We start from the raw sequence: 14212 nt of genomic DNA on the forward strand, positions 1-14212 counted from the left end.
CCCCACTGCAGGACCCTTTGCACACCTGCATTTCCACAAGCTATAAAACATCTTCTCTTGCTGTGTGTTTACCCTATGTAAACTCATTGCCCCAGGAAGAGAGGCCTCACATCCTGCCCTTATTAAAGTGGTAAAGCCTGTTGTTCAGAGAAGCCCCTGTCAGATCTCACAACCAACCAGGTACCTGTGCATGAATTGATCATGCAGCCCCCTCCTCCTTGTGTGCACAGCACCCCCCCAATAACAGACCGCACACACTCAACCTTGGGGCTCGTTTAGGCAGCTCTTCCCTGTGTGGCCTGATGTTGCCTATAGCAGTGTCCCTATTAAACTTTCCTAAACCCTTCTCAGACGTGGGTAGTTCTTTACCAACCCAAGTAACTAGCCCGCCATTGTGCCCACAACACCTGAAACAGAATTGGCTAAATTATGCAGATTGATGATGCAGGTTAATTTGTATAAAGGTGAAATCAAGGTTTACAAATAAAAGCAACATACGTACTCAAGGCAGGACTAAGAACTCACACGGATAAGTAAGGCCCTCCACACGCATCCCACTGTGGCCTCAGGGCCTTTGCGCTGGCTGCTCTTTCAGCCAGGATCTCTCTTCACCTGCTTCTTGAACACCTCCAGGAATCTGCTCAAATGTCCTCCCTGACCTTATTTTTCTCCATGGAACATATCACCGCCGGACATTGTGTATATTTTACTTAATTTTCTCTGTGTCCCCCACCAGGCTATCTGCTGCATGAGAATGGAGACCTGCCTGCTTCACTACCTGTTGTGTCCGGTATCTGGAACCCGCCCAACACACAGTAGGACTTCAGCGAATGTGTGACGGGTGTGTGATCACTGTAGGCCACAGACAAAAGTCTTCCAAGCAGTGATGGTAAGAGTCATTCATTCTCTACTTACTGAGCCCTACTGTGCACTGGATACTGACCTGGGTGGGAGGCATGCATTGGATGAGACACAGTGAGCACACACAGCATGTTAGGAGGGACACGTGCTCTGGAGAGCACACAGGGCTGGGGGAGTGCAGGAGTGGAGGAGAAGAGGGCCAGGTGGAGACAGTGGTGGCAGAAGAGACAGAGAGGTGGGGCCCAGGTCATGCAGGACTTGATGGCTCCTGTCAGGGCTTTTCCTCAGGGCAGCAGAACCATGGCTGGGCGTGGAGCAGGGGCCCGTGTCCTGAATGCTATGCAGGAGATGGAGCAGGTGTCTGCTGGGGAGATGTGTGTGGAGGAGGCTGTCCCTGTAGACTGTGCAGGCAGGGAAGGCTCCTCTGAGGGGGTGACATCTGAGCTGAGCCCTTGTATGGACCGTGTTTCCACCTTCTGTAGACTGGATGCTTTCGTCTGCCCTGCAGGCCTATGCAGGACACACCCTGTTCTCAGTCACCTGGACTTGGCCTCCTGCCTCCCTTTTGGACCCTCCCACCCCAGAAGGAGTCCTTCTAGATCTAACCGACTACCTCCTCCACTGGACATGGACTCACACTGAGCCACTGTCCACCTGCCCAACTCACCCAGAGTCAAGTCCAGACACTTGGGGGAGCCCCTCCACCCCAGAGCCCATGAACTTACTCAAATGGCCAGTCCTCAGCCTGCTCACATGCCTCACCCTCCCCTCCTGCAGAAACCCTGTGACAGATCCTGTCCACAGCACCCTGCTCCTCCAATCCTGACCCCAGGCTTTCCCATGGTGTGTGACCCCGCATGGGGTGCAGTACCCTCCTCCTGTCTGGTGAGTAGAAACTACCTTTTCTTTTTTCTTTTGTTAATATATTTATTTTTTAATTTTTATTTTATTGAGGTATAGTCAGTTTGCGTTGTTGTGTCAATTTCCAGCATAGAGCATAATTTTGTCAATTGTGTTTACTGTTTCAAGAAACCATCTCTTCGCTTGATTTTTTCAAATGTTTCTAATGTCTCTATTTTATTTATTTCCTCCCTGATCTTTATTATTACCTTCCTTCTGCTTACTTTTGTTATTTTTTGCTCTTCTTTTTCTAATTCTTTTAGGTGGTAAGTTTGATTGCCTATTGCAGTTGTTCCTCTTTTTGAGGTAGACCTGAATCTCTCGCTATAAACTTCCCCCTAAGCACTGCCTTTTCTGGATCCCATAGGTTCTGTGTGGTTGTGTTTTCATCATCATTTGTCTCACTGTGTTTTTTTATTTCTTCTTTGATTTCATCATCCACCCATTTTTTTTTAAAGTAGTATGTTTAATCTCCATGCTGTCATTTATTTATCCTTTATTTTTCTGTAGTTAATTTCTAGATTTATGGTATTGTGGTCAGAAAAATTTGCTTCAAATATTTTCTATCTTCTTCAAATTGTTAATGCTTCTTTTGTGCCAAAGTATATGATCTATTCTAGAAAATGTGGTAAGTGCACTTGAGAAGAATGTATATTCTATTTTAGGGAAATATAATGTTCTGAAAATATTAACCAAGACAAATTGTTCTATTGTATCTGTTAATTTCTATGTTGTCTTATTAATTTTATGTATGGAAGATCTGTCCAGTGATGTTAATGGATAGTTAAAGTCTTCTACCATGATTGTATTCCGATCAAATTTTCCCTTTTTATCTGTTAGTATTTTCTTTTTATCTGTTATGTATTTAGGTGCTCCTATGTTGGGTTCATATATGTTAATGAGTGTAATATCTTCATCTATGACTCCTTTAATCATTATAAAATGTCCTTCTTAATCTTTCTTTATAATCTTTGTTTTAAAATCTATTTTATTTGAAATCACTGTTGATATTCCTGCTTTCTTGTCATTTCCATTTTTGTGGAATATCTTTTTCAATCCTCTTACTTTCAATCTATGTGTGTCCTTCTCCCTAACGTGGGTCTCTTGTATACAGCATATTGTAGATACTTGCTTTATTATCCACTCTGCACTCTATGTCCTTTGATTAAAGCATTTAGTCCATTGACATTTATAATAATTATTGATAGATATGTGTTTATTACATTTTGAACTTTGTTTTGCTGTTGATTTTGTATTTCCTCTTTGTTCCTTTTTCTTTTTGTGGTTTGATAATTTTCCTTTTTATTATCTTTGTGTCTTTTTAGTTTTGTGACTCTATTGTAAATTTTTGGCTTGTGGTTACCCTACTTTGTACATACATTAACCCATTACTATATCTGTTTGTTTTAAACAGATAGTAATATAAGCTCAAACTCATCCTACCAAGAACAAACAAGAGAGAGAGAGACAGAGAGAGAGAGAGAGAGAGAGAAACCTGTACATTTTCTTGCTCGCCTCCCCCACCCTTAATGATTTAGATGTCCTCTTTTATGATTTCATGTTTATTCTGTTGTAATTCATTGTAGCAATCACCTTTCCAATTATGGTTTTCTCCTTTTTGTAGCATCCTGCTTCTTTTCTATTTAGAGTAGTTCTTTCAATATTTCCTTTAGCATAGGTTTAGTGTTGCTATATTCTTTTAGTTTTTGCTTGTCTGTGAAGTTGTTTATCTCTCCTTCTATTCTAAAGGATAGCCTTGCTGGATAAAGTATCCTAGACTGCATCATTTTTTCATTCAGGACTTTGAATGAAAGTCCCTTGCCCCTCCCTTCTGGCCTGTACTGTTTGTGTAGAGAAATCAGCTGAAAATCTTATGGGGGTTCCCTTGTATCTCATTCTTTGTTTTTCTCTTGCTGCCTTTAGAATCATTTCCTATTCTCAACCCTGGTCATCCTAATTGTAATATGCCTTGGAGTGGGTCTGTTTGGGTCCCCCTTGTTTGGGACGCTCTGTGCTTCCTGTACTTGGATATCTGATTCATCCTTTAGGTTTGGGAAGTTTTCAGTCATGATTTCTTCAAATACCTTTTCAATCCCCTTTGTTCTTTCTTCTCCTTCTGGGACCCCCATTATGAGTAGGTTGGCATGCTTTATGTTATCCCATAGGTCCCTTATATTGCTTTCATTGGTTTTTATTTGTTTTCTCTCAGCTGTTCTGTTGTCCTGTCTTCTAAGTCACATATTCATTCCTCTCAATTATCTAGCCTACATTTTACAGCCTTTAGCTCAACTCTCATCTCAGCAAATAAGTTTTCCAATTTTCACTGGCTCCTCTTTAGAGCTTCAATTTCGTTTTTTGACATATTCTCTGTCTCTATAGGCAATCTCTTTTAGTTTCTTCAGTACTTTGATCACTCCTTTCTTGAAATCATCTAGTAGACTATCAATGCCTATTTCATTGATTGTTCTTTCAGGGGATTTATCTTGTTCTTTTAATTGAGAGAGGTGGCTCTGCTTCTTCATCTTGCTTATATCTCTCTGGCACTATGGCTTACGGAGTATCAATTATCTACTGTGGTCCTTTAGCTTATTTATTTATATAAAGTGAATGCAGAAATAAAACTAAGCACAAAGAAATTAGTTTTAAAAACAGTATAATCAATAACAGAAGAACATATTGAAACAAGATAACAATTGAGTTGGGATAAATTTTTAAAATATTAAAGGAAGAAAAAATATTTGAGAACAGAGTATAATCATAACAGAAGAACAAAACAAAGATAAAAATGTAATTGGACAAATTGAAAGATAATAATATTAGTATTTTAAAAGAAAATTTTAAAAGGGATTAAAAATAGAAATATAAAAATTATTTAAGAAGTAACATTTAAAAAGTAAAAGAAAATGGAACAGAAAAAGAAGAGAGGATGTTCCCGTGGAGATTGTGTGCTCTTAATAATTTTGTCAAGAGGTCCTTCTTAAATATGTGTGGTTGCCAAGTTTTACTTCTGTGCCTTTTGTCTGTTATCCCTTTGGTTAAGGATGTGGCCATTAACTTGTTAACCAGAGCCTACCCTGGTTATTGAATGGGGTCTCCTATTTGTTTTGTGGTTGTCACAGCTCCTGCCCTTGTCTTGCTTCATGAACTCAGCTCGTTGGTTCCAGAGACCCTCTGGTCTCACCCTTGGTCTGTGCTGCTCCCAGTGCCTGTAGGTAGACATGTCACATCTTCTCCCAGTGCTGCATCTTGGTGCTGCTCTCCTGCATGGTAGGTGGGCAGGTTGTGCCCCTTCCCAATTCCATGTCCAGGTGCAGCAGTCCTGCACACTATTTGGGTTGGTTGCTCCCCTGTTCAGTGCTACTCCCCACTCCACATCTGTTCCACACTCTGTAGGTGGGCTTGAGGCAAATGGCCACACCAGCCCTAGTCCCTGCTCTTTGCCAGAACTCTGCTCCTTGTTCATTTGTCTTAGAGGTGCGAGTTCATAGACCCACCAGGACAGAACCTTCCTATATGTCTGGGGATGTAAACAAGTCTCAGTCCCACCTATGAGGCTGCAGAACTGCCAGGTACATATTCAGGTTTCAACCCCGCCTCTGCCTGGGTGGGTATGATGGCTGTGGCTGAGCCTCATCTCTCTTCTTCTGAGAAATCACCAGTTATGTTGCCGTGGGTCAGCAGAGACAAAGGACAAATCTACCCTTCCCCCAGGCAAGCCAGCAATGTTGCTTTGCTTTATTTTTTTTTCTTATTTTATGGGGGGCCCAGGCTGTTCTGATCTGTATACAATCCAAGCAGTTGTCCACAGCACACTGTAGTCCCCCAGGGTTACCTCTGTACAGTCAACCAGAGTCTGCCTGGATCCAGCAGCCTGTCCTTTCCCATCCCTGATTCACTTCTAGGTTTGAGGGTTGTTGACACACTTTGTGCCCATTTAACTTAATTCTGTCAGTCAAGGGCGGTTCTGTACACATCTGAGCCTCAGAGGTTCCCTGTCCATCCTGCTGACCTCTCCGTTCGAAAGGGGGAGGCCCAGTCAACCAGCACTATCCCTCCTTTGCTGCTCCCTCTTCAAAGGACCAACCCCAAGCCATTTTGCATTTTCTTCCTTCTTTTTTCCGTTTCTCCTACCAGATTGGTGGCACATTTTGTCTTTTGAAGATGGCAATGTTTTATCAAAGTTTGGCAGATGTTCTGAGTGGATGGGTGTGTCTGTGAATGTCAGTCTTGGTGTATTTATTGGAGAGGATAAGATACAAGTATCCTTCTACTCCAATATCTTGGCCTTTCTCCAAGAATATGCACTCTTAATAATTTTGTCATAAGGTTGTTTTTAATTATGGGTGGTTGCCAAGTCTTCCTTCCATGCCTTTTGCCCGTTATCCCCTTTGTTGGTGGTGTGGCTGGTGTTCTGGTGGCCTGAGTCTGCGCTGGTTATTGAGCAGGAGCTCCTTTTTTTCCTGTGGTTGTCACACTCCTGCCCATATCCTGCTGTGAAAACTCCACTTGCTGGTTCAGAGGCCCTCCAGTCATGCCCCTGGTCTATGTCCCAGCATCAGTAAGTGGGTGGTCTGCACCCCCACAAGATGCCTGGTCCCAGCACCACACTTGTGCAAGGTAGTTGGCAGGAAGCTCCCCTGCCACATTAGGTCCATGCTTCGTAGGTGGACTCAGAGAAAACAGCTGTACTAGCCCTCACCCCTGCTCTGTTCCAGAACACTGCTTCTTGTCCATTTGTCTTAGAAAAGCCAATTCAGAGAGGCATCAGAGTGTAATGGTCCCCTCTGCTTGGGACTGTAAACAAATCTCAGTCCCACCTATGAGGTTGTGGAGCCCCTAGGTAGGGATTTGGGTTTTGACCCCTCCTTCACCTGGGAACCATGAACCAGAAAATATGGTGGCTATGGCTGAGCCTTGACTCTATTCTCCCAAGAAGTCTCCAATAATGGCACTGTGGGTCAGTGGACACAAAGGCTATGGATCCCCTTCTCCCCAGGGCACAGCAGCAGTGTTGCTTTGCCTTTTTTTTTTTTGTATTTTATGGGGGACCCAGGCTGTTCTAATCTGTATACTCTCCCAGCCATGGCACACAGAACATTGCAGTCCTCCAAGGTTTCCTCTGTACAGTCAGCCTGAGTCCTCTGCTCGACTCAGACAGCCTGTCCCATCCCACCCCTGCTGGTTCGCATCTAAGGCTAGGGATCGTTGGGACTGTTTGTACCCAATTAACTTTGTTCTGTCAGTCAAAGGCTATTCTGTACAGATCCGAGCCTCAGATGTTCCCTCTCCATCTTGCTGAACTCGCCATTGGAGTTGGGTAGACCCAGTGTATCAATGCTATTCCTCCTTTGCAGCTCCCTCCTCATTGGGATTGCCCTGAACTATTTTCCTTTTTCTTCTTTTCTCCTACCAGATTTGTGGAAAATTTTATCTTTTGAAGAAGGCAATATTCTGTCAAAGTTCAGCAGGTGTTCTGGGTGGTGGGTGTGTCTGTGGATGTCACTCTTGGTGAATTTGTGGAAGAGGGTGAGCTCTGAGCATCTTTTTTACTTCACCATCTTTCCTCCTCCTTCACTTTTTCTTTTGATTGGAACATTTTGTCCATTGACATTTATAGTAGTTATTTTATAGATGTGGGTTTATTGCCATTTTGAAATTTGTTTTCCAGTTGATATGGTATTTCTTATTTGTTTCTTTCTTTTAATTTTTTTTTATTTTTGTGGTTTGATAAATTTCTTTTCTATTAGCTTGGCTTCTTTTTGGGTTTTATGACTCTATTATATACTTCTGATTTGTGGTTATCTTGTCTTTCAAGTATGGTAACCCCTTACTTCATCTGTTTGGTTTTAGTTGATAGTCATGTAGGCTCAAGTGCATCCTAAAAAGAAAGAAGACAAAAAGAAAGAAGAAGAAAAAAAAGAAAGGGAACAAAATCTATATTCTCTTGCCCTCCTCTTTCACCTTTTATGATTTTGCTATTCTCTCTTTCTTTCTTGCTTTCTTTATTGACTTACTGACTTATTTATATCTTCATGTTTTCCCTTGCAATTCACTGTATTTATTGCATTTCCAATTATGGTTTCCTAATTTCTATAGCTTCCTGTTTATGTTTTATTTAGATTAGAACTTTCAATTTTTTTTTAGCATAGATTTAGTACTGCTGAATTCTTTTAGTTTTTCCTTGTCTGTGAAATTCTTTCTCTCTCTTTCTGTTCTAAAGGAGAGTCTTTCTAGATAGAATATCCTAGTTTGCAGCCTTTTCTCATTCAGGACTTTGAATATATCTTTCCACTCCCTTCTGGTCACAAGTTTTTATGTAGAGAAATCTGCTGAATGCTTATGGGGCTCCCTTGTAACTAACATTTTGTTTTTCTCTCACTGCCTTTAGAATATTTTCTTTATCTTTAACTTTAACCATTTTAATTATAATATGTCTTGGTGTAGGTCTGTTTGGTTTCTTCTTGTTTGGGACCCTCTGTGCCTCCTGTACTTGGATAATTCTTTCCTTCTTAAGGTTTGGAAAGTTTTCAGTCATGATTTCTTTAACTATCTTTTCAATCCCCTTTTCTCTTTCTTCTCCTTCTGGGACCCACTATTATGCATAGGCTGGCACACTTTATATTATCTTGCTTTAATTGGTTTTTATCGGCTTTTCTGTCTGCTGTTCTTATTGGGTTATTTCTTTTATCTTGTCTCCTAAGTCATTTATTCATTCCTCTGCATTACCTAGTCTGCTTTTGATTGCCTGTAGTTGAATTTTCTATTTTTAACTAGCTCTTCTTTATAGTTTAAATTTTCTTTTTAAAGTTTTCTGTCTCTATTGATAGTCTTTTAGTTCTTTCAGTGTGTTGATCATTCCCTTTTTGAAGTCTAGTAGACTATCAAAGTCTATTTTACTGATTGTTCTTTCAGGGGATTTCTCTTGTTCTTTTAATTGAAAGTGGTTCCTCGGCTTCTTTATTTTACTTATATTTCTATGGCTCTATGTATTTCTTCTAGACCCATTTCTGAGCTGTGGTGTGTAGTAGGCAGGGTTGGAGCACTTCAGTTGTGAAGAAAAATAGGCAGGTGTCCACTGGGGAGTTCCCACTGTGGTGTTGTGTGTCACTTGTTATGCAGACTTACAAATTACTATTTGTTGATGGCTTTATCCCTGCCTTTGCTATGGGAATGTCAGCCACCTACTCTGGTGCCCCTCAGGTTCTGAGCCCCAGGAAACATCAGTGCAGATCCAGCAGTGTCAGTCCCTTGGACCTGCCTTAGCAAGTGTGTAGTCACACACATGAATTTGTGGTCCACTACAGGTTCAGCTCAAACCCCAATCCCGCATCCACATATGGAACCATACACCACCCTGTTGTAAATACCCTCACTGGCCACCCTTCTTGAGTCAGAACTCCACTCACTGCCTGTAAGTCCCAGAGGTGTGGATCCACAAAGTGACCAGAGAGAGCAAATCCACCCTCTCTGCCTGGGGCTGTAAACAAATCTCAGTCCCACCTGTGAAGTTGCAATGGCACAGGATATGGATTCAACGTTCAGCTCTGCCTTTGTGCAGCAGTGTTGGCTATGACCAAGCCCCATTTCTCTTCTCATGAGAACACACCAACAATGGAGCCAAGTGGAGAAAGTGACTTTGGCACAGCTGTGCATCATTCCTCCCCCATTATACCAACATTGGTGCTTTTTTATGAGAGTTTCAGTCTGTTCTGTTACACACACACACACACACACACACGCACAGCCAGAGCTCACACTGCCCTCTAGTTTCCTGATGCTGCCTCTCTGCAGTGTGACCCAGCCCTCTGCCTGGGCTCTTCACTGACTCCAGTAGCCAGTCCTGGCTCATCCCTGCTAGCTCATGTCTAGGGCTTCTCATCACAGGGACCCTTTGTGTCAGTTTTCCCCAGTTCTGCCTGCCATGCAGTTGCCACTGTTTCCTCCAAACCTTGGAAGCTCTGCTTCTTTCCTAGCTGATCTCCCAGCTAGAGAGGTTGTGTCCCAGTGTGAGGGTGCCTTTCTTCCTATGCTACTCTTTCCCTGCAGGATCAGTCCTGCACTGAATTTTTCTTTTTTATTTTTATTCCTTACCATATTTTGTGAGAATATTCCTGTATTTCAACATGAGAGACACTCTGCCAGAATTCAGGAGGTTTCTGTGCAATTCAATGTTTTTGTAGATGTAATTCTTTGTGTATTTGTGGGAGAGGTCAATCTGTGAGTCTGTCTACTCTGCCATTTTGGCTCCTTCAAATTTTAAAATAGGGCTAGGTCTTTCTTAATTACTCTCAGCAAGCTGTTGTTGTTTTCAGTGTACATGTCTTGTAATTTTTCCTTGCCTCTATTGGATGCTGATTCAGAACATACACAACCTTCTGGGGAAACCTGTCCCACCCTGCCATTTGCTGCCAACTAGCTGGCCTGTATCTGAGTCACCAAAAGGTTTTGTTCTTTATCTGATTCTTATTTCTTTAGAATTTATCATTTTACTCTCATAAATGCTGATTGTACTTGTAACAAATATTTTAAAATAAAAATAATAAACTTTATGCTGTAGATGAAATATGAATGAATCTCAAGTAACATATGCTTTAAATACCTTAGAATTAGTAAAGCAATATAGATACATTATGAACGCTTGAAAAGTTGCCTAAAGGAAAAGTGCAGAGATTTGCAAATCCCACCCCCAGAAGTGACCGTCATGAATGGTTTGGTGAACATCTCTTAGTCTCTATCTCTCTCATTCTCTCTGCCTCTGTCTCTCACACACCACAAGATTAATTTACATCTATGATGATTTGACACATATGTGGTCATAGAGATGACATCTGGGATGTAGATGATGGATTAATAAGCATCCAAACTGAGGGCTTCCTTGACATCAGGTAAAGACCTAGCACTCATTTTTCCAGCTGCACAACAATCATTCCTCCATGTGAACCAGAACTGATGAATCCCACCCCTTCTCCATGAACATTAGTGTTGCTTCCAATCTCCTAGTAGTTAAACCAGGACTGTGATGAACATCCTTGAAAAGACATCTTTGAAAAATTGTGCAAGAATTTTAGTATGGTCAACACTAAGCATCAGCACTGCTCGGAAAGGGGTGCACTTGTGGAACTGTAATGCATCCTGCATACTGTTCTCCCAGAGAGGAGTGTCTGCTCACTCTTCCCTCCAGGGGATCTACTGTGGCCTCTGCCTCCTCATGATGTCACTAGAGCTGGTTGTCACCAGGCTAATGTCCTGCCAGTGTGATGGTGACCAATGCTGTCTCCAAAGTGTGTACATCTGCATGCATCCTCACTTGAGAGGTCAAGCATCTCTAATATACACTGGCCACCTGCATTGCCTCTTGTTGGAATTGCATGTGTTTGTTCTGTTTCTGTTTAGAACACAGTGTTTCAAGAAGTTTTTGGACCACAGGGATGTGAAACTTTTCTCTGACTTTAGGTTATGAAAAATGATTTTTCCAGGTTGTGGTTTGTCTTACATGGCTTTTGAATATTATTATTTTTTATTTTGTTAAGTTATGTTTTGCCACAGGAAGAGCTAAGCATCTCCCTTCTGGCTCTGGTTTCATACATAGAATAGCAGTGCCTATCTCGAGATTATGCACATAGTTACTAAAAATTTTCATTTTGTACATCTCATGTTTAATCCACCTGGATTTCCCTTTCAAATAACCAAAATGCTACTATAAGTAAAAAATAAAAACACCAGTCCCTTGTTAAAATATGAGAGCAGACACAAACAGCCACCTTTTGTATGATTTCATTGATAGGGAACATCCAGGGTAGGGAAAGACACACAGAGAGAAAGAGTACTAGGGCTTGTCAGGGGCTGGGAGAGGGAGAAAAAAGAATGTGTGCTTTGGATACAGGGTTTTATTATGAGGAAATAAACAGTCTGAAACTAGACAGTGATGATGGTTACACAGCATTGTGAATGCACTTAATGCTCCTGAATTGCACAATTTAAAATGGAAAAACATCTAAATTTTATTATTGTAAACTTAAAACATATAAATAGATGATACTCTAAATGACATGAAAGAAAACAAGGAAATTACAGAAAAAAACAAACAAAAATGATGCCAGGAGAAGGGAAGTAAAGTTCTGGTCTGGGAGTGGGTTGATTCTGAGAATTAGATGACAGTGTTGGTGTTTGCAGAGGCATCTCAGCCCGTATGGGTGGTGATGCCTGAATTGGCTCTTGGTCTCATAGAAGTGTGTGTGTAGGTGCAGGAGGAGCTACAAGATCAGGCTCAGGGTCTCCCTGAAGGACTGGTAATGTAACCTGGCTCTAGGTCTCCTGTAGGGCTAGTCTTACAGTCTCCCTGCAGAGCTGGTGGGGTGTGACACAGTTCTGTGTTTTTTGCAGGTGCAGGTTCGGGTTCCCCTGCAGGGTTGGTAGAATGGGACCCAGTCCTGTTTCTCCTGCAGGATCCAGCTCAGGATCTCATGCAAGACCAGGCTCAGGGTCTCCTTGTAAGGCTTGTGGAATGAGACCCCATCCTTTTTCTCCTGCAGCAGCAGATTCATGGTGTCCCTGCAAGGTTTTGCAATTTCACCCTACTCTGTATCACCTGCAGGAGCAGGCTCAGACTGTCCCTGCTGGGCTGTTGGAATATGACCCATCTCTGATTCTCTTGCAGAAGCAGGCTCAGGGTCCCTCTACAGGGCTAGTCGATTTTGTTCCAGTCCTAGGTCCCTTGCAGGTGCAGGATTGGGGTCTCCTTTCAGGGCTGGTGAAATGTGACTCAGCTGTTGGTCTCCTGCAGAAACAGGCAGAGTTTCTCCCTGCAAGCCTTGTGGAATGAGACCCAGTGCTGGGTCTCCTACAGGAGCATGCTCGGGGTCTCTATGCAGGGCTAGTGGAATTGGACCTGGCTAATGGTCTCCCTGCAGTGCTGTTGGAATTGGTCCAATTCTTGGGTGTCTTGAAGGTGCAGGCTCTAAGTCTCCCTGCATTGCTGGTGAAATGTGACCCAGTTGTGGTTCTCCTGAAGGAACAGTCTCAGGGTTTCCCTGCAGGGCTGGTAGATGGGACATAGTCCTGGGTCTCCTGGAGGAGCAGGCTCTGGGTCATTCTAGAGCTGTTGCAATATGACCAATCTCAGGTTCTCCTGTAGGATTAGGCTCAGGGCCTTCCTGCAGGGCTAGTGGAATTGGACACGGCTCATGGTCTCCCTGCAGTGCAATTGGAATTGGTCCAATTCTTGGGTCTTTTGAAGGTGTAGGTTCTAAGTCTCCCTGCATTGCTCATGGAATGTGACCTGGCTCTGGGTCTTCTGCAGGAGCAGGCTGATAAATTACCTTTAGGGCTGGTGGAATGTGACATGGCTCTTAGTCTCCTGCCAGAGCTGATTCAGAGTCTTTCCACAGGGCTGGTAGAATTGGTCCCAGGCCTGGGTCTCCTGCATGTGCAGGCTCAGGTATCCCTGCAGGGCTTGTGGAATGTGACTGGGTTTCTGTTTCCTTCAGGGGCAGGTTCAGAGTCTCCTTTCAGTGTTGTTGGAATGGCACATGGCTCTGAGTTTCCTGCAACAGCAGTCTTATGTTCTTCCTACAGGGCTAGTGGAATATGACTCAGACCTTGTTCACTTGCAGGAGCAGGCTAGTTTTCTCCCTGCTGGGATGGTGGAATCAGACCCTGTCCTGGGTCTTCTGCAGAAACAGGCTCCAGGTCTTCTTTCAGGGCTGTTGGAACATGACCGGCTGTTGGAACATGACCCATCACTGGTTCTGCTTCAGGAGTAGGCACAGGGTCTCCTTGCAAGGATAGTGTAATTGGACCCAGCTCAGGGGTCACTACAGGGCTGATGGAATGTGACCTGGCTCTGTGGTTCCTGCAAGTGTATGTTCTGTGTCTCCCTTCAGGGTTGGTTTAATGGGACCCATTCCTGGGTCTCCTGTAGAAGTAGGCTCAGAGTCTCCCTGCAGGGCTGGTGGAATGGGTCCCATCTCTGGGTCACCTGCCAGAACAGATTTGGACTCTGCCTTCAGGCTGGTGGAATTGGGCCTGTTCTTGCATCTCCTGCAGGAACAGGCCTTGGGTCTTCCAGGAAGAATACTGTAATATGACCCATCTCTGGTTCTCTTGCAAGAGAGGCTCATGGTCTCCCTAGAAGGTTAGCAGAATTTGTCCCATTCCTTGGTCCAAGGCTCAGGGTATCCCTGCAAGGTTGGTGGAATGGGACCTAGTCCTGTTTCTCCTGCAGCAGCAGGTTCTGTTCTCTTTGCAGGGCTGGTGGAATGTGACTCCACTCTAGTTTTTTTTGCAGATGCAGGCTTAGGGACCCCACCAGAACTGATGGCTCTTAGTCTCCTTTGGGAGCAGGTGAGGGATTCCCTGCAGAGCTGGTGGAATTCGTCCCAGTCCTCGGTCTCTTGCAATTGCAGACTCAGTGTCTCCCTGCAGGGTTTGTGGAATATGACTTGGCTGTGGG

At 43.3% G+C, this 14212-nt stretch overlaps 1 protein-coding gene and 1 long non-coding RNA gene across 2 annotated transcripts in view; one reads left to right on the plus strand and one right to left on the minus strand.

Annotated features, from left to right (window-relative positions):
• LOC116155268 (uncharacterized) overlaps positions 1-14212 on the minus strand; it is a 359531-nt gene that overhangs the window by 63779 nt on the left and 281540 nt on the right. The window lies entirely within an intron of this gene.
• LOC135320001 (uncharacterized) overlaps positions 1-14212 on the plus strand; it is a 31430-nt gene that overhangs the window by 6935 nt on the left and 10283 nt on the right. Inside the window, exons 2-3 of the long non-coding RNA XR_010379145.1 lie at positions 737-889; positions 1639-1746. This is a non-coding gene — a long non-coding RNA (uncharacterized LOC135320001). The remainder of the gene's footprint in view (positions 1-736; positions 890-1638; positions 1747-14212) is intronic.

The sequence above is a fragment of the Camelus dromedarius genome, chromosome 35, assembly GCF_036321535.1.
Source record: "Camelus dromedarius isolate mCamDro1 chromosome 35, mCamDro1.pat, whole genome shotgun sequence".
Classification (NCBI taxonomy): domain Eukaryota; kingdom Metazoa; phylum Chordata; class Mammalia; order Artiodactyla; family Camelidae; genus Camelus; species Camelus dromedarius.